Source organism: Protopterus annectens, chromosome 4.part1 (assembly GCF_019279795.1).
Source record: "Protopterus annectens isolate FY-2018-M chromosome 4.part1, PAN1.0, whole genome shotgun sequence".
Taxonomy (NCBI): domain Eukaryota; kingdom Metazoa; phylum Chordata; order Ceratodontiformes; family Protopteridae; genus Protopterus; species Protopterus annectens.
The window spans coordinates 191176704-191197319 of record NC_056734.1 but is presented as its reverse complement, the minus strand read 5'-3'; the positions used below and the strand labels follow the sequence as shown (position 1 = coordinate 191197319).

At 38.4% G+C, this 20616-nt stretch overlaps 1 protein-coding gene across 1 annotated transcript in view; it reads right to left on the bottom strand.

The window, feature by feature from the left end:
- The window catches only part of PDGFRB (platelet derived growth factor receptor beta), a 743049-nt gene that overhangs the window by 34975 nt on the left and 687458 nt on the right, over positions 1–20616 (bottom strand). The gene's annotated exons all lie outside the window — the stretch shown is intronic.

The window sequence follows — 20616 nt, the reverse complement described above, 5'->3', positions numbered from 1 at the left end:
CGCAAATTGCAGGAGATTTGAAAATGGCAGCCAGGGATTTGATATGGTGTCCACAAAACTGAAACAGAAACCAAGCAGCATGGCAGCCACTATTTAGATGTTAACAAATTCTGACAGAAGCATGGATTTAGATATGGTATCCAGACAGGGGCTAAAGAGGGACAGAAACAGTTAAGTGCAGATTTGAACAGCAGTAGAGGTGCGTGTGTGTGTATGTGTGTGTGTGTGTATGACAAATACCCTAGTTAGGGGTGGATCAAACCATGTACCTTGATTACAAGATACAAGAGCCTAAATCCTCTACACCAACTACCAGTTAAGTACTCAAGGACTTGCGAGTTTCAGTGCAATTTCCAAGGAACTGTAAGTTTCAAGAGAAGAGAAGTTTATTGTTGCTCATGCTAGGTCTGTCTTCAATCTGCAACTGTTTTGTTTAGCAAATCAGTGTTTGTGCTACAGAGTTTGAAAGCAGTGGCAGTAGCACAGCTGGCAGGCTACTCACCTGTGATGCTGAATGGATTCTACTCCCACACTATATAGATGGATTGATGATACTGTGGTGTTCTTTAAGAGGGCAGGGGGGTGCTGCACTCCTGACTGTGTCCTCATTTGGATGAGATGCCTGGTAACTATGAGCCTGTTGTCAGTTTGCCAGCCATTCCCTACTGTGATATTACCAGCTTATATATATATATATATATATATATATATATATATATATATATATAAAAATATATATATATATATATATATATATATACATATATATATTAATATATATATATATATATTTTTTTAAGTGTAACATAGGTGACTTATTCTTCAAGGGCAGCAGGCACTGAAATGTACAGTTGTTTGCCAGAAGCAACCTCTTCATTACAGATCTCTTTGATGTGTAATTATTCAGATGCATTTTACTTCTGCAGAGGGTGTGCATATTGACTGATACTGGTGGATGATGGCAAAAGTTTGAGTGGCCTTTCATGGTTGAAATGTTCTGAAATGGCTAGTTTTGTCATTATGGGTAAATACATTTTATTTCATTCCTTGTTGGAAAACATGTTCAAAACTAAAAATTTAAAATGCACTCTAACAAGTGGTGTTGTACTATACAAGGGATATAATTTAATAAAAATTAGGAAGAAGAATCAAAGAAGACAAGCATGCATGCATGGTCCTAAAATGTGTGCAAAGGCCCTATGATTGTCTGTGAATGTGGGTTTCAATATTGTCTCAATGAATGTGAGTTTGAAGGGTAGAAAAATGTATTGTTCATGCTAAGTCTGTTTCATTGCAAGACTATACTGTTTTGTTTAGCAAATAGGTATCTGTTTGTGCTATAAAATGTGAAAGAAAAGTTTTAAATTGAAATATCTGTAGTAATTGTAGAAGTAAAGATAATAGTGTGCACACTGACAGGTTTGGACAGTGTTTATGGTAGCTGGGGAGAAACAGTCAAATAATACGACAATGAATGGCCAGAGGGGAAGCGCCAATCCATTACCCTGACAGTGTCATATATGGAAAGTAAATGTAGTTTATATGCACCACGTGAGTACCTAAAAAAATACAAGTACGTGGCCTGCTCAGTTTTTTTTTTGTTTGATAACTTATACTCTTATGAAATGCTGATGTTACAGCAGCTATTGTACACATATGGTTTAGATCTGGTTGAAAAGCTGCAGGGAATACTGGAAGGGTTGCTACTTTTCAAGAGGCAAAAACCAAACTAATCACCACTTGCCTTACTTAACACTGCATGACTCTGTCCATCCCTGGCTTTATGGTTATTAATGCTTTTAACTGAATTTCAACCTGTTACTATCCATATGGGATAAAAAATTTACATAAAAAGATTTCCTTTTTTACTTTGCTGCCCCATCATCTTCATTCTAACTGTGCTATTACTATTATTTTCTACTTTTTGGAAATTCTAACCATTTATGATTTTATTCATTGTATTCCATTTGAATGTCTCTCTCTCTCTCAGCCTGGGCTGTATCTGAAAAGAGTTTTGGACCATTATACCATCCCGGTTAACAAATAGTAAATTAATAAATCCTTGCCCCACTCCACCCCTCTCTCTCACCCTCTCTACCATTATGTTAGGCAAACACACAGGTCATTTCTGAATGTGTTTTTTTTTTTTTGCTTTGTTTTGTTTTACTGGTTGTGGATACAGATTGTACTAAAGCAATGTCTGTACTAAACTAATACTTGGGGGCAGTGAGTTTACAAACACTGATACTCTGTTTGCTAAGAAACATTCTTAATCTTCTCTTTCTACAACACCTAAAACTTTCTCTCTCCAAGTGGAAGACTTAAATTAATCCTGAAAACAATGTTGACTTCTAGGAACAAAATCCAAGCTATAAACCAATTCTTCTTCCTGTCCAAACATACGGTTTTAGAGTGATTGACTGGCCCCGAAACGTGCTAGCTAGATTAGACAGGAAAACAAGAAGGATGTCTCATGCTCACCAAATGATTTATAAAAATCAGTGCACAGCAAGATTATATATTCCCCGTGTTAAAGAAGGGATGGACATCCTTCAAACTGATTACATGTATAGATCTGGAATTGTGGGACTCCACACATATCTGCTGACCCTACAAGACCCATATGTAGTAAAAGTTTTGAAACACGAGGAAAATAAATCTAAGATGACTTCCCTGCCTATGTAGCAGAAGCATACTGGTGTCAAGTAGGAATGGAAATCAAACCACAAGCAGATAAAAATCAGGCAGCAACTGAACGTGCCAAAAAACAAATGAGGGACTATAAGGTGAAGGACCAGATGAGAAGGCAAGAAATGTGGAAAATGCATAAATATAGCTGCAAGTACAGAAAACTTCTGGAAAAACCTCATGTTGATCAGGAACGAATGCAGGAATGGTTAAGGAGAAGCAAATTCAAGCCAAAAGATGAAAGTTTAATACTGGCAGTACAAAATAGTGGGCTACGTACATGTTAGTTTACAAAGTCCATTGAACATGTGGGAGAAACAGACAAATGTTGTTTTTATAAAACAGAAATGAAAACAGTTGCACACCTCATTGCTGGTTGCAACACCCTAATGGCAGGAGGACTGTATACTGAAAGGCATAATAATATGGCAAGACTGTTGCACTGGGGATTCTACAACCATTATGGTACTGAAGTGGCTGAAAAACACTGGAAACATGAGCCACAAAGGATCACAGAAAATGATGAAGTCTATATTGCATGGGATCAACCATTACCAACAGCTCAAAAAACAGATGCTAGAAAACTGGATACAGTGGTCCATTAAAGACAACAAAAGTAGCATCGATCAGTGAAATCACCACACCCAGTGTCTACAGTGCCCTGTATACAGAGAGACACAAAGTCATAAAATGTCAGGATTTGCAGGCAGAAACGAGTGCAAAGTGGAAGAAATATACCCAGGTATTTCCAACAGCAGTAGAAGCAACGGGTCTTATAAAAAAGACTCTACAATCATATTTAGATATGTTACCAATACATATAACTCCATACAAATTGCAGGAGGAGTCATTACTGGGCAAATTGCAGTTGCTGCAAAGAGTACTTCTGGCTGACATCAAAAGACTGAAACAATACTAATTTCATGAACTTCAATCATACTTGTACTTAGGAATGGAGTCCATTCCCATCATGGTATTAGAAACTCAAAAGATTTGCAGAAATTAAAAAAAGGGAGAGACCTAAGGGGTCCAAATGTAGACATAAGTCAGCAAGTGAAGGAGAGCAGTATTGCTGAAACTGAATTCATCAAGTCTTGGTGGGTACCTTCACGAGGTGGAACCTGTTTTTCATAAAATCTCACCAAGATGATACTGATATATAGACTGTATTTTATACAGCATATATCATGAATAGAAGTAGGTTAAAAATTAAAAAAAAGATAGCTGGGCGCACAAAACCCAGGATAAAAAAGTGCCCAATACTGGCAGGCACATAGGTGCCAGGGCCAGAAAAAATGACATTGTAACTACAGAAATACTCCTACAATGGAGCCAGGTCAGGCCCAAGGGAAGGATGGCCCCCCTGTTGTAGAAGGAAGTAGCAGTCCACAAAAATCACAATAACTGATAGGCCAAAGAAGAGCCATAAAACAAGAGAGTGGACTATTGAGGATAAGAAAGAAATTATGTATTGCTACTATTATGCAGAAAGTCCAGAATTTCCAGACACAAGATATAGAAAAAGAGTAAGAGGGAAATTAGAGGAAAGAAAAATACTTCCACAAGAAAAACTGTCAGAAGCTTCAAATAAAAATGTGTGTTCACTAATGCAACAGATATCTGAAAACCATTATATGCACCAAGGCAGCTTGATCTGTTCGGAAAAAGAAACATCTGAGGAAGTGCAAAAATATAAACAACAAAACTTAGAGATTTTTAAAAAGTATAAAAAAGAAATATGGACACGGGAAAGAAAGACAGATTTGATATGGTGCAATATCTATGCAAAGTTGAAAGCCAAATTAATCCATACAAAAAGGCAGCCCCAAAGATATTCAAAGAGAAATACAAGCAAGGGCATCCAGATATGAAACATTTCACAATAAAAAAATAATATAACAAAGGGGGAATATAGAAAAGCAGACTAGTGAAGTAGAAGTTAAAAAATAGAATTTGAAGTTATGGAATGCCTACAAAGTAAAGGATTTGGTGTACAAGATCTAAAACAAGTTATATCACAGCATGTTGGAACAAGTCTCCAAAGTAAGGAGAAGCAGGAAGATCAGGAGACATCTGAAGAAGAAATATGGCCATGGGAAAGAAAAAGAGATTTAATACTGTGTATTATTTATGCAAAGGAGAAAGCAAAACTAATCAATGCAAAAAGCGAAGCACCAAAGATATTTGAAAAGAAATACTGGCAAAGGAATCCGAACATGGAAAACTTTACAATACAAAAAATAAGAAAACAAACAGGAAAAGTAGAAAAGAAGATTAGTAATACAGACGTTAAAGAAATAGAAACTGAAGTTATGGAGTATCTGTGAAGTGAAGGATTAAGTGCAGAAAACCTAACTCAGAAAGCACCACAACAGGCTAGAGCAATGGACATCCAAATTAAGTAGAAATCGGTAGTACAGGAAGCAACTGGTTAATTGCCATACGAAGATATTTTGGAGCATTCCACAGGAAACCACTACAAATGTTCACTTACAGCTGGACAGCAAGGGAAGGAACAAGAAACTGTGACAACTCTGATGTGGGCAATGTTGAGGAGTGATAGGCCAGTGAGTTCCCCATATGACAGAGCAACAGATGACACATTATGAAATTGAAGAAAATGTGCCACAGGAAGATGCTTTAGAACTTTCTATAGAATGCTCACAGGAAACTGAGAACAAAAAATGTGCCCTCAGTTTACAAGAAAATGATCTAACAGAAGAATTGCTTGACTTAATAAAAATAGCTAGACATATTAAGATCAATAAAAGAAATACACTGCAGAAGGTCAATAAAACGGAAAAAGTCAGAAGGTGGATAAAACAATGAATAGAGTAATTAGGACTATCCATAGAGATCCATGTAATATAACAGAAGTAAACAAGATATATTACTGTGTAGCTAAATTAATAACAGATAAAATTCTACCACAAGAACACAGGGTAGTAAGTGAAAGGACGGGGAAAAATTGAATACCATCATGGAGATATCAAATAGAGAAAACTATAAAGCAATTAAGACAAGAAGTGTTACTGTTAGAAGAGTACAGAAGAGGGAAAAGATCAACAAAAATACTCAAAAAGATAGATGTGATAAAAGCAATGCACAGTATGAGAATGGAACAGGATCTATCCTGCACTATTGCAAATAATAAACTAAAAATCTCAGCACAGGCAGAAAAACTTAGAAGATACCCAAATAAATATAAAGGAAAAGTTCAAAATAAGCAATTTATTGAGAACTCCAAAAAGTTCTATATAGAATTTGGAAACAAAGCAAAAGTACTTGAAAGACCATCCAAAAAAGAAGAAATAGATACATTTTGGAGATGTACTTATGAAGATCCTGTGGAACATAACAAAGATGCTAAATGGGTAGAAGATGTAAAAGAAAGAATAAGAAATTCAAATGTACAGGATATGAAACCGGATGAAGTAATAGCCGGAGAGAGTGAGATAAAGTTAAGAAAAGCCTCCAGCTGGAAAACCCCAGGCGCAGATGCAGTACCTAACTTCTGGCTAAGGTGAACCTGAAAGTTATCCTAAAAATTGTAGGCCAACAACTTGCCTTCTGACGACTTATAAACTATACACCTGAATTGATGCTGACAGAGTTTATAGTCATTTATAAGAAAATTCAATCATGACAATAGAAACAAAAGGGGAATAAAATAAAGTCATATGGAACAAAGGATCATTTGTTGCTAAATAAAGTCATAGTGGAGAACTGTAAAAAGGGGAAGAATCTAAGTACAGCATGGATTTACTACAAAAAAGCATTTGATAGTATGCCATATTCATGGATAAAATAGTGCTTGAAAATGTATAAGATATACCCCTACACTGATAGACTACATTACAGTGACCATAAAACAGTGGCAGACCACTTTGCTATTAAGCCACGATAGAGGACAAATTATTATTCCACGGATAAAAATTCAAAGGGGGATATTCCAGGGTGACATCCTATCACCGTTGTTATACTGTCCTGCCCTTAGCCCATTAAGCTGTCTGCTTAACAGATTAGGTTATGGCTACAGTTTGGCTCCTAGAAAACAATAGTAAAGACCTCTCATCTTCTCTTTGTTGATTTAAAACTGTATAGCTCATCAAACGAGGAACTGAAAGCACAACTGCAAGCAGTCAAAATGTTTGCAGATGATATAAAAATGTCATTTGGTCTTGATAATGTGAAAAGCAACCCTTAAAGCAGGAAAACTGCAGCACCAAGAAAACATCATTTTGGGACAAGAATAGGATATAAAAGAACTTGACCAAGATGGACTGTATAAATATTTGGGAATTGATGAAGGATAAACAATAAAACATGAACATTTGCGAATAAAACTTAGTAAGAAATATTTCAGAAGACTTAAATTAATCTTGAAAACAGCATTAACATCTAGGAACAAAATTCAAGCTATAAACCAATTTGTTCTTCCTGTCCTAACTTACAGTTTTGGAGGCCAAATTAGATTTGGCCTCAAAATGTGTTAGATAGATTAGACAGGAAAACAAGAAGGATGCTTCATGCTTATGAAATGATTTATAAAAATCAGTGCATTCCAAGATTATATATTCCCTGTTCCAAAGGAGGTATGGGCCCCCCTTGAAACTGATTATATGTATAGATCTGCAATTGTAGGACTGCATAGATATCTGCTGACCTCACAAGACCCAAACATAGTGAAAGTATTGAAACATGAGGAGAATAAATCTAAAATGACCTCCTTTCTTAGTCTAGCAGAAGCATATCGTCATCAAGCAGGAATGGAAATCAAAGCAGAAGTAGATAAAAACTCAGGCAGTAACTGAATGCACAAAAAACAAAAGAAAGAATATGAAGTGAAGGATCTAATGAGAAGGCAGGGACTTATAAAATGCATAAATATACTTGCAAGTATACAAAACTCCTTGAAGAACCTCATGTTGATCAGGATCAAATGCAGGAATGGTTATGGAGAAGCAAAGTCAAACCAAAAGATTAAAGGTTAATATTGGTGGCCCAAGACAGTGGGCTATGTACACACTGGTTTACAAAGTCCATTGAACACATGGAAGAAACAGACAAATGTAGGTTTTATAAAACAGAATTGGAAATGGTCACACACCTTGTTGTTGGTTGTGATATACTAATGGCAGAAGGACTATAAACTGAAAGGCGCAATAATGAGGCAAGACTGTTGCACTGGGGATTGTGCAAACATTATAATAATGAAGTAGCTGAAAAATACTGGAAACATGAGCCACAAAGCAGCATAGAAAATGATGAAGTCTACATGACCTAGGATCACCCATTACCAACAGTTAAAAAGAGATGCCAGAAAACTGGATATAGTAGTCTGTGAAAAGAAGACAAAAGTATCATTGATCACTGAAATCACCACACCCAGTGACTACAGTGTCTTGCATACAGACAGACACAAAGTCATAAAATATCAGGATCTGCAGGGAGAAATGAGGCCAGTGGGAAAGAAAGATACCCAGACTGTTCCATTAGTTGTAGGAGCAACAGGTCGTAAAAGATTCTACAATCATATTTAGATATGTTACCAGTACATGCAACTTTGTACAAATTGCAGGAGGAGTCACTGCTGGGCACACTGCAGGTGCTGCAAAGAGCACTTCTGGCTAACATCAAATATTGAAACAATACTAATTTCATGACCTTTAATCATACTTTGACTTAGGAATGGGGTCCATTCCCAACATGGTATTAGAAACCCAAAAGATTTGGAAAAATTAAAGGACCTAATTCAGTGTGGCCCTTCCTGTCTTCTGTTCAGAATGCGAAGGTGGCTCAGAGAAATGGTAAGCATGAAGGAGAAGAAGAGCATGGTGATTGTTATGGAAGAGGAAAGTGCTGTTAATCAAACAGTTGTGGAAGCTAGCACAGGGGATAAGGCGTCAGAAGATGCGAGAAAGGAGGAGAATAGCAGAGGAGATGTAGACAGAGTGATAGGAGAGAAAAAACAGGCAGAAAAAAGCATAATGTTGGAATCGGAGGACATCTTCCGACAGAATCTGTTTTAACAGATGCTTCAACATCAGAATGTGTTGTTATAACCCTCCACTTGGGAGGGTTGTGGGATGTCTACTTAAAAGAATTAATAGACCAAAGTGAGCCAAGGAGTGAAAATCATGGGGAGAGATAATGGACAAGATTCGGGATAATGAAAATTCACAGGAGAAAAAAGAAAATAGATTATGTACAGACAGTGAGAGAAGAGGACAGAACGAAAGGAAAAAAGGCAGAAATTAGAAGAAAATTTCATGTGTAGATAAGCAACAAGGCAGACAAGGAATTAGACAGGTATGAGTTATGGGACAGCATCATAGCACCACTGGGGATAGAAACCAGAGATGCAACAGCCTTTATTTGGGTTAGTAAGAATACATTTTGTGACATTTTATTTTTGAAGAGACTCAACATATGGAAAAATGTTTAGAACAATATGACAAAAGAAAAGACATTTATCCTTGGAACTTATACATAATACAGGCTTTTACCAGAGAAACTAAGAAGAAAGTGTTTGTGCAATTTAGAACTGAAACTGAAAGAGATGATTTAAAAGAATATTTAAAAACTATAGTAGAGACGCTACACATATAACAAAAATATATGATAATAGAGGCTTATAAACTGGGGGTAGGGAATGTGGTGCAATACTGAAAATGCAAAAAAAATTGTGTACATTTACCAAATATAATTAATATTGATGGAAACAAAGGCATGGTGACATACTGGGGACAACCCAAGATGCATATTTATGTGGTAAGGATGATCATTTAAGTAGCAATTGTGATAAAAGTAAATGTTTTATATGTGGAAAACGGGGTCATGAAGCAAGGAAATGTGAACAGAAGTGTATAAAATGTGAAAAAATAGGTAATTCTTGGATGGAGTATACAGAATTACAGAAACATATACAAGAAACAACATTAGTACAGGAACAGAAGGAGAAAAATTACATCAGACCCTATACAGGAAGTGCAAATTGAACAAATGAATGATATCAATGTAACTATTGATGTGAGAAAGAGTATGGCTGATGTAAAAGATAAGGAAAAAATGAAGAAGAAATAAGTAGTACAAGTGATGAAGGAGAAAAGTAAGAAGCAAAAGAGGCTCTATAGGTAAAAAAAAGACAGAAAATGCAAGTTCAAAAATGTAACTAAGAGAAAACAAAAAAAGAAGAGGATGAAGATAAAAGTAATTAATTATAGTGAGAATGTTAGCCATTAACTTCAACAGCATGAATAATATTCATCGTAGGTTAGGAGTATTAGAATGGTGCATGACATCAGATATGGATATCATAGCACTTACAGACATTAGAATAACAATTCACTAAGAAAGAGAACAAAAATAGTTTATGGGAAGGTAAAGTAAGTTGGAATTTAGGTAGTAAAAATGTTCTGGTATAGTCATCCTATGTAAAGAATGGATAGATATTTTAGATTATACAATAATATTTATTGTAAGAATAGTAATACTAGACATAAGGTATAAAAATCAAAGTTTATAGAGTAATTACACTTTATGCATAAACCTTACAGAAACAGAGAGAAATTATGTTTAAAAAGATAATGGGCCATGCAAATTTAAACATGCAAGTAATCATAATGGGGGACTTTAACAGCGATCCAAGACACAAACGTAAAGAAGGAGCAGATGTTAAAGTAGTTCTAGATATGATTAAATAAAAAAAATTTATTTATGGGAAAATAAGAATTGGACATACAAAAGAAGGAATTTAAGAACCTAAATAGACTATTTTATAGTTTCAGATAGTTTGATTATACTACATCAAGGGTGTAAAATCACAAGATTTTCAGACCATTTAGCCATATGGATATAAATACAAGAAAGAAGGAGTTCTATGAAACTAGGCAAAGGAATAAAAACAATTAATGAGTCATAACTGGATGAACAAGCAAAAGATTTAATACAATTATGGCAAGATCATATATGAAGACTGGATGAGTTGGTGGATCAGTCTGAAAGAAAAATATGGAAAAGAGGTATCAAAATGGCAAAAATTTAAAAAGACTACAGGATTTCGATGTATATAAGGAAAATAGTAATCAAATATTCAAAAGCATAGTAAGTAACAGGGAAGAGTTTATAGAAAAAGAAAAAACTTTATGAAATGAATCAAGAAAAATTAAAAGAAGACTGTTTAAACAAAGATACTTTTTGTATGGAAAGAAAGAAGTAGCAGCATCATATTTAAGTAAAATGGTTAAAGAAAATACAAGACTAATGAGACAATTAAAAGATGGAAATAGAGACATAGTAAATACATGAGAAGAAATTATGAAAACAATTAAAGAATATACAGTAGAGACATTCTCAATAAGTGACAATACATTAAAAGACAGATGGGAATTAAACAAGTTAACTAAAAAAGATGATAAAAGCATGGGATAAAAAAATTATAATAGAATTGGAAAACATACTTAAAGACAGTAAATATGGAATCGGTTACAGGGATAGATGGAATCAATACTTAATGTATAAAAATATGCAAGATGGCAAAAAAAGGAGTTATGTACCTACCATAACGTTCCATGTTAGTTGTCTTCTTCTCGCCTTCTTTCTTGCTGGTTGGGTTCAGAGCCAGTCCTTTGCTCCGACTTGGCCATCTTCAAAAGCTCGAGAGCTGCTTACTGGCTCGAGGCCCCCCTATATCCCATGATTCCTGGCGCTAGATACCCAGATCTCGTTTGCTAAGTCTAACTGCAGACATAATAATAATAAAGGAATCCTATCCTAGAATGCATAAATCCTACTAGAGAGACTACTAGTCAGAAGGAATAGCCAGAGAACACTCAGCCAGTGAAAAACCAAAAGGAACTCTTCTCGGTCCACTAGGATAGGGGGATGGAGGCTGGGATGCAAGAAAGAAGGCGAGAAGAAGACAACAAATATGGAATGTTGCGGTAGGTAGATAACTTCTTTATGTTAAGTTGTCTATCTCGCCTTCATTCTTGCTGGTTGGGAAAGCGTCCCTAGCACCTAAAGTCCTGGGTGGCTCACCGGAAAAGACTCTTCAGAACAGTGGAACCAAAATCAGCTCTGCTCCTGGAAACCAAATCCAACTTGTAATGCGAAATGAAAGTATGTGGGTTGGCCCATGTAGCCGCAGCACAAATAGATTCCATGGGCAACCTAGCCTGAAAGGCCACCGAAGTGGCTAAAGCTCTGGTGGAGTGACCTTTTGGTTTAACTGGCAATTCTTTATTTCTCAGTTGATATATGAATGTGATGATAGAAGTCAACCACCTGGATAAGGTTACTTTGGAGACTGGAAGACCTTGTTTACCGACTGCATAAGACAGGAAAAGTTGGTCCGATTTTCTAATGTCCTTAGTTCTATGCAAATAAAAGTGTAGTTGCCTGTGAACATCTAACTGATGCAACTTATATTCCGCCCTGTTGGAGTGGTTAGGAAAAAACACAGGAAGGTCTATGAATTGATTCAAGTTACTCTCTGAAGAGACCTTAGAAAGGAAGGAAGAAAGGATTAATTCTAAGAGCAACCCTGTCATTGTGGAACACGAGGTATGGGGGACGAATAGAAATAGCCTGGAGTTCCGAAACTCTTCTGGCTGAAGTAATAGCTACCAGAAAAAGGGTTTTCCGAGATAAGAACTACAAGGAACAAGAAGCTGCAGGTTCGAAAAAGGGGGTAAAATTTGAGAAGCTAAAATCAAATTTAGATCCCACGGTGGTGGAGGATCTCTCACTGGGGGCCTGAGTAGAGTGGTTCCTTTGAGAAAGGCTTTACATAGCTTATGAGACATGATATTGTTTTCCGACAGGCCAATGTGAAAACTTGAAATTGCAGCTAACTGAACTCTAATTATAGCGGAAGCAGGCTCAGCATGGAAGAGTTCCACAAGAAATTCCAAAATGTGGTGTACAGGGGCTGAAAAGGGGTCTATACTTTTATCCTCTGCCCAGGAAGAAAAACCTTTCCACTTACTAGCGTAAGTTTTTCTAGTTTAGACTTGTGTGATGACAAAATGATTTTGCGCACAGAGGGGGCTATCTGGAAGCCTGGCTAAAGTTGGAAGTGGAGTAACCAAGCCGTGAGTTGAAGAGAGCGTAGGGATTGGTGCATGAATCAGGAGGTCTGGAACTAGGTCCAGAGTCCAAGGCTGCTTGAGAAGATGGCGATGCAGGAATGGGAACCATATTTGTTGAGGCCAGTAAGGAGCAATGTGGATCATTTTGCAGCCCAATACGGTAGCTTTCTGAACTAGCTTTAGGATTAGGGGAAAAAGAGGGAATGAATAAAGAAGCCCCTGAGGCCAATCGTGGACTAGAGCATCTCTGGGGGAATGCCCAGGAAGTGGAAGGAGAGAGAAGAAATTGCTGCACTTGCTGTTGAAGGGAGTTGCAAAAAGGTTGCAGCAAGGTTGGCCCCATTTGCGGAAGATTTGGTCCGCAACTACCTGGTTCAGAGACCACTCATGAGGCATGAGAATTGCTCTGCTCAGCCTGTCTGCTATGACGTTGGACCTCCCAGGGATGTGCGCTGTAATCAGAAACCACTGGGAAGAGATCGCTCACTGCCAGAGTCTGAGTGCTTCTTGACATAGGGAGTAGGACCTGGTTTCGCCGTGCTTGTTGATGTACCACACTACAGACATATTGTCCATTTGAATTGCAATGGTCCTAGTAGGAAGAGAGTCCTGAAGAGCCTGCAATGCTAAGAGCACAGCCCTCATCTCCAAGACATTTATGTGCAGATGGTACTCGTGAGGTTGCCAGGTACCTTGGACTGTTCTGCCCTGATAATGCCCCGCCCCCCACCCGATCAGGGAGGCATCCATGGTCACCGTAGCAACTGGGGGGGGGGGAGTACAAATGGTCTGCCGTGGGACACTGATGTGGAGACCATCCACCACACAAGGTGCTTCTTGCATGCTTGTGTGATCATAATAATGTAAGACATGGGAAGCTGCTGGAAGGACCTTTGGGTGAAAAGGAGCCACTGGAGAATCCTCATGTGAAAACGAGCTAGAGGGACAAGTATGATCGCTGCTGCCATGAGACCCAGAGTTTGAAGGACAAATCTGGCTTGAATTCTTTTGCATGCCAATAATATATTCACATGCTGGCAAATCACTAATACCCTGTCTGGTGGGAGGCTTGCTGACATGTCTTTGGTATTTAAATTTGCACTTATAAAGGTGATAGATTGACAGAGCGACAATGCAGACTTTTCGAAATTTATTGTGATACCTAGCCTGGAGCAAGTGTCAATAGTGTAGTCTCTGGCTCGCAGAAGGTGATGCCTAGTGGTGGCAGTGAGAAGCCAGTCATCTAGATATGGAAACACCTGGAATCCTTGCCGTCTCAGGTGAGCGGTAACTACTGCCATACATTTGGTGAACACCCTGGGGGCTATGGTGAGACCAAAGGGCAGAGCTCTGAACTGATAATGGCTGGCTCCCAGCCGGAAGCGAAGGAATATTCTGGAGCGTCTGTCCATTTTGATGTGGTAGTACGCATCCTGAAGATCTATAGAGCACATCCAATTGTCCTGACCCAGGAAGGGCAAAATGGACTGTAGCGTGACCATCCAGAACTAAGTTCTTTGTACAGACCTGTTCAGTCTGCTGAGATCCAGAATGGGTCTCCAGTCCCCCTGTCATTTTTGGTACCAAAAAGAACCTTGAGTAAATTCCGGATCCTTGTTGGTCTGCTGGGACTTGCTGGATGGCCATTCTTTTAGCAGTTTTGAGACTTCTTGAACTGCTTGGTCCCTTAGATTGGGTGGAATGTCTGGAAGGGACTTGTGTGACCTTAAGGGGGTGCGAACAAAGGGAATTCGGTAGCCTCCAGATATAACGGACTATACCCATTTGTCTTGTGTTATGCCTTGCTAGGCTCTTGGGTACAGCGATAATCTTCCCCAGACTGCCTCCAGAGGTGGGCAGCTGGGCAACCCTTCAGGGATGCTGGAAGGGCTTCTCAGAGAAGGATTCTCTGCTGCCCTGATTTTGCGGACCCCCTCTACCACGAGGGCGACGTCTATTATTGTTCCCTCCTCTGCCCCTGGATGGGAACTCACCACGTATGTCTTGCAAGGCTCCCTGGGATTTCTGAAACCACATCTTTCCACTCTTTTGACCCTTGTGATATGGTCTGAAAGGAGTGGAAAAACAGACTCCTACGGCAGAGAGAGTCTTGGCTTCCTGCTCACACCTGGTAAGGGTATCCTTCACCTGTGATCCAAAGAGAGAGGAACCATCAAAAGGGTTGTTGGGGAAAGACGCTACTGAAAGGTTCCGCAAAGTTACATAGCCGGATCCAACCGTGTCTCCTTAGGGCAACTCCTGTGCCTGCGGCTCTACTCGCAGCATCGGTTGCATACGAAATGAGCCGCATGGAGGAGTTTACCACTGAATTAAGAGTCGCCAGCTGGGAGGCTGCCTTAGCCTGGGCCCCCTCAGCTGATGGATCTTGGAGGGTATCTCCAAGCTCTTTCAGGAGATCCCTCTGAAGACGGATAAAGTGGCACAGGTAATCCAGGGACCTCATGGAAAAGGTCACTGAAGAGAACATCCACTTCCCATATCTGTCCATCGTCCTGGACTCCTTGTTAGGAGGATGGACAGATGAAGAAGTTTCTGCCAACTCCTTCTTTGTGGCCGCCGCTACCACCATGGCATCAACAGGGACACCCTTGGTCAAGAACTGTTTGTCCTGTGGTGCAGTAATGAATTTTTCAGGTCTTCTAGGGGTCGGTTCCACTGTGTTTGGAGCTGACCACGCCTTCTGAGCCACCACAGACATCAGTGGGTCGAAAGGCAGAGACACCTAGGAGGTGGAAGGTCAGGATCCAAACGCGTCCAGGAATACCGACTCATCCTCGGAAGGGCTTAGGGCAGTCCAGTTCCCCCTCTGCCTAAGCATCTCAAGGATGTCTGAGAAGGAGATATCTTCAGAGGGGGATCTTGGGGACCCTTCCGACTCCTCTAAGTCGGTAACCGATGTGACAGACTTGGGGGAGTGAATGATCAGGGGAGGCCTCGGAAGAGGAGGATACACCCAAAGGGGTGTCCTGGAGTGCTGGATCCCCACGCTTGTCGTCTGGAAGAGGGGCAGAGGCTGACGCAGGCACCCTAGGGAGAGGAGCCAATGGGGTTGATCGTGGGACTGACTCAGGGGCCAGTACACTCATCACCTCGAAGGCGTCCCTGCCCGGACTAGACTACTGACCACTCTTTCCAAGTCATGGTCCAAAAGTCTTGAGGACGAGAAGAGAGGGATGTGTGATGACTATGCTCTGACTGGAGCAGAGGCGATTTTGGAGCCGAACGTATCGACTCCAGAGAAGGAGACCTGGACCTTTTTCGACTCTCAGACGGCTCCGAAGAACGTGTTGGAGCTGACTGGGAGGGAGGAACATCGGTTCCAGCTGGAGCCGAGACAGATGGTATGGCTTCACCCAATGATGGCTCCGAACTGGGAGCTGAAGGTTTAGGTGGCCTGGAAGATTTCACGGGCTGAGCCTTCACCGGTGAATCTTGGGGCTTAAGCAAACCCCTCAGGATCAATTTGTTTTTGCACTCCTGCAGGACTCTTGGACTGAAAGCATGGCAAATCGAGCAAGAGTCCTGCAGGTGCACGGCCCCCAGACAATAAACACAATAAGTGTGACCATCTGTCAGAGACATCTTCTGACAGCATGAGTCACACTTCTTGACTCCGGACGGCTTAGGATCCTTGGGCATCCTGAAGGAAGACCAAGGAACAAAGAAACACACACATAGAAAAGTTAAGGTAACTAACCCCTAAAAATTACACACTACAGTTACCACAACCAAAAAACTACAAGCAGGTATATATCTGCACTACTACAAACAAAAAACTATAGTCAACTAATGGTGATAATAAAGGAATTTTTTTTTTTTTTTTTTTAAGGAAGGAGATAGAGAGAAAAGGTTATCCTCTAACTTAAACAGAAAACCTTTCTGAGGTAAGGAAAGGGAGAGAAGGCGGGAGGGGAACTCTCTAATTAAAACGAGTTTCTGAGGAGAAGTAACAAGGATTAGGAATAGACTAGCTACAATACAACAGTTTTATCTAAACGACTAATTCTACACTAAAACTAACAGTTTTATGACAAGAAAAACGATAATAATAATAAAGTTTTATACGACCTGAGCCAGTAGAACAACCTTGCAGCAGTAGCAGCAAACAAGATCTGGGTATCTAGTGCTAGGCATCATGGGATATAGGGGGGGCCTCAAACCAGTAAGCAGCTCTCGAGCTTTTGAAGATGGCCGAGTCGGAGCCGAGGATCGGCTCCGAACCCAACCAGCAAGAATGAAGGCGAGATAGACAACATAACATAAAATGTTTCACAGAAGTTATGAATGAATGGTTTGAAAAAGGTATAATGATGAAAAATATATGTCTCGGGGCAATGAAATTCACATTTATTTATTTTATTTTACAGTTGTTTACTGGAAAAGTCCAACCTGGAATGAAGCCAATTTTCAGCGGAGGCCCAGGGAGAAACACTCCAGATGCATGTCTTGTAACGTGGGAGGAAACTGGAGCACACAGAGAAAACCCACATGAATGCAGGGAGGACATGCAGACTCTGCACAGAAGGCACTCCAGCCGAGAATCGAACCAGAGAACCTCTTGCTGTGACATGATAACACTACCGCTGCACCACTGTGCCGTCCATATGGAAAAAAATGGATAAAATAAATCGGAGACTATTAATATTAAATAATATAGACTATAAGAATTTCATGAAAATAGAAAAAAAGAATAGAAAGGTTAATAAATTATTATCTGAAATAATCTTTGTAACTAGAGGTAAAGGATTAAGAACTATTAATATTAATAAGATAATTGGTAGATGACAATAAACAGTAGAACAGAATTAAAAACATTAATAGGAGATGTAAACAGGTAAGCCGCGGTGGTGCAGCGGTAGCATTGTCTCCTCACAGCAAGAGGTTCTCCCGTTCGATTCTTGGCTGGAGCACCTTCTGTGTGGAGTCTGCATGTCCTCCCCGCGGTCAAGTGGTGTTCGAAAGACATGCGTGAATGGGCGTGCCTTAGTTGAAGGTTGGGTGTCGAGCTGGCACCTCAGCACCGTAAAAATCTACTGCCAATCATTAGCAGACCAGAGTTCAGCTGTGGCGACCCCTAATCAGGAAAAGCCTAAAGAAGAACAACAATAGGAGATGTAAACAAAGCTTTTGACAAAATTCAACACAAAGCATTGTGGAAAATTTTAGAGGAATATAGCATAAGTAATAAAATAATAAATGTTCTTAAGTCAATTTACATGGAAAAACAAAGTAAGATTGGTAGTTAATGGATGGATAAGTGAAACTATAAGAATAAGAAGTGTTATTAAACAAGGATGTCTAACCAGTGGCACCTTATTTGCATTAATTATGAATGCAGTGGTCACTGAGATTAATTTCATATTGGAAAAAGCTAGATATCAAACACCAGAAGGAATTATGATTCCAGTTATGTTTACATATGCAGATGATTTAGTGTTTGCAGTTAAGAATACACAATGGATGAAGACAGCTGTTGAAATGCTCAATAAAGAAATTATGGTAGAATTGACTATTAATAAAGTAAAAAAGCAAAGGACTAGTTTTTTTTTTTTTTTTTTTTTTTTTTTTTTTTTTGCAGAAATACAGGGCATTAAATTTAATGAAGAAGAGGCAGAAATCTTAGGAATTAAGCTTGGGAATGAGAAATTAAGAGAAGAGCAATGGGGAGAGTTGATAGAATACAAGTCTTTGCATATTTTGGAGAACATTTAGGCTATCATGCAGGAAAAAGGCTCATACTAATGGCAGAAGGACTGCATACTTAAAGGCATATTAATGTGGCAAGACTTTTGCACTGGGGATTGTGTAAACATTTTGGTACTGAAGTGGCTGAAAAACGCTGGAAATATGAATCACAAAGCATCATATACAATAATGAAGTTTACATCACATGGGATCACCCATTACCAACAGTAAAAAAGACAGATGTTAGAAAATCAGATATAGTGGTCCATGAAAAGAAGACAAAAGTAGCACTGATCATTGAAACTACCACACCCAGTGACTGCAGTGTCTTGTGTACAGAGACACACAAAGCCATAAAATATCACGATCTGCAGGCAAAAATGAGAACAATTTGGAAGAAAGATACCCAGCCAGTTCCAATAGTAGTAGAAGCAATGGGTCTTATAAAAAAAGACTCTACAATCATATTTAGATACGTTACCAATATATGTAAATCCCCTATGAACTACAAGAGGAGTTATTATGGGCACATTACGGGTGCTGCGAACAGCACTTCTGGCTGTCATCTAAGATTGAAACAACATTAATTTCCTGAACTTTAATCATACTTTGATTTAGGAATGGGGTCCATTCCTGTCACAGTGTTAGAAACCCAAAAGATTTGGAGAAATTAAAAAGAAGTCGGCACATTTAAATAACTCCATAATATTAGGTAAAAACGCACATTTAGCTAATGTATGCACAATTCCGTTAGCATTAGAAAAGTCAAAGAAATATAGCTCATGCAGGTGCGAAATGGCCACAACTTTTTTCGTGCATCCCCAAGTCAAATATGTCAATGTCCAAATTTACAGTTCTTGAAATAATGCAACCCCATGTAATCCAAAAATAATTTTTATTAGGTGCACAGTGGCGCACCTTTCTTTTTTTTTCAAACTAGCATCCACCATTCACATTACATTTGTAATAAATAAATAAAATAAAATATTGGTCATCACATCACAGTCTCAATTCAATAAAATTTTTTAAAATATTAATTAAATATTATTCAAATACCTAACTCAAGGTGTCTAAGGCAGATATGTGTCATAAAATCTAAAAACATAATATAATATATACTATAGATACAATATGCTTTAATATACAAATACCTAACCCAAACTGTCTGTTCAAAAAACTATATATCAAACAGACGAGAAAAGTACACACATATCCTAAAATCTACACGCATGTTAGAATTTGTGGGTACATACATGCTGTAATCATCATCATCACACATATAAAACATAAAAAACACCTAAAAATACAAAATAAGAGGGGGAGTAGATTTTAGATTTTATCTGGTTTAGCATTAGAAAAGTATTTAATACATGGAATTTTCACATTCGTTTGGGGGTCAAGGTTAAACCCAGTGAAAAGAAGCATTCTTTATGTAAATAAAGGAGGAGGGTTGAACTTAGTTACATGCAATTGTATATGTTTTTTCGTTAAACTTGTATACAATCTTAGTAAATAAGAAAGATAAAGAAAATTTACTAACAAAAATTCTAGAAGAGAAATAGAAATTTACTTGGGAAAAGTTGGAATATTTAAAAAGAAGCAAATATTTCATTGTATGGCCATGAAATTATATCAGGAGAGAATACTGCTATGGAAAACTTATAAAGGAAAGAGAAAAAAAATACAGGGATGTGGTATAATATACAATGGAAAGTGAAGAGAAGATCAAGGCAGTAAAATGAGAATTAATAGGTACAAAAAACATGTAGAATGTACAGAGTTTTTGTGGAGAGTATCAATAAATAAGTTACTGGTTAAGGCAAGCATGCCATATACAACAATAAAATAATTTGTTTTGCATTCTGGTGAATTAGAGACAACTGAACATGATTTTATAAAGTGTAAGGAAATATATGATAAAGGATACTTAAAAGAATTGGAGAACATTCCATCAATATGGACATGACTGAATATGGACATTCTAAAAATGTAAAACAAAAGGACATTAACAAACTGGTTGTAAAATTATTTTCTATAATATGGATAATATGAAATGAAAGAATTAATGAAGTAAAATACAGTGGAAAGTGGTTAATACCAGAGATTTTGAAGAAAGTAAGACTTTGGT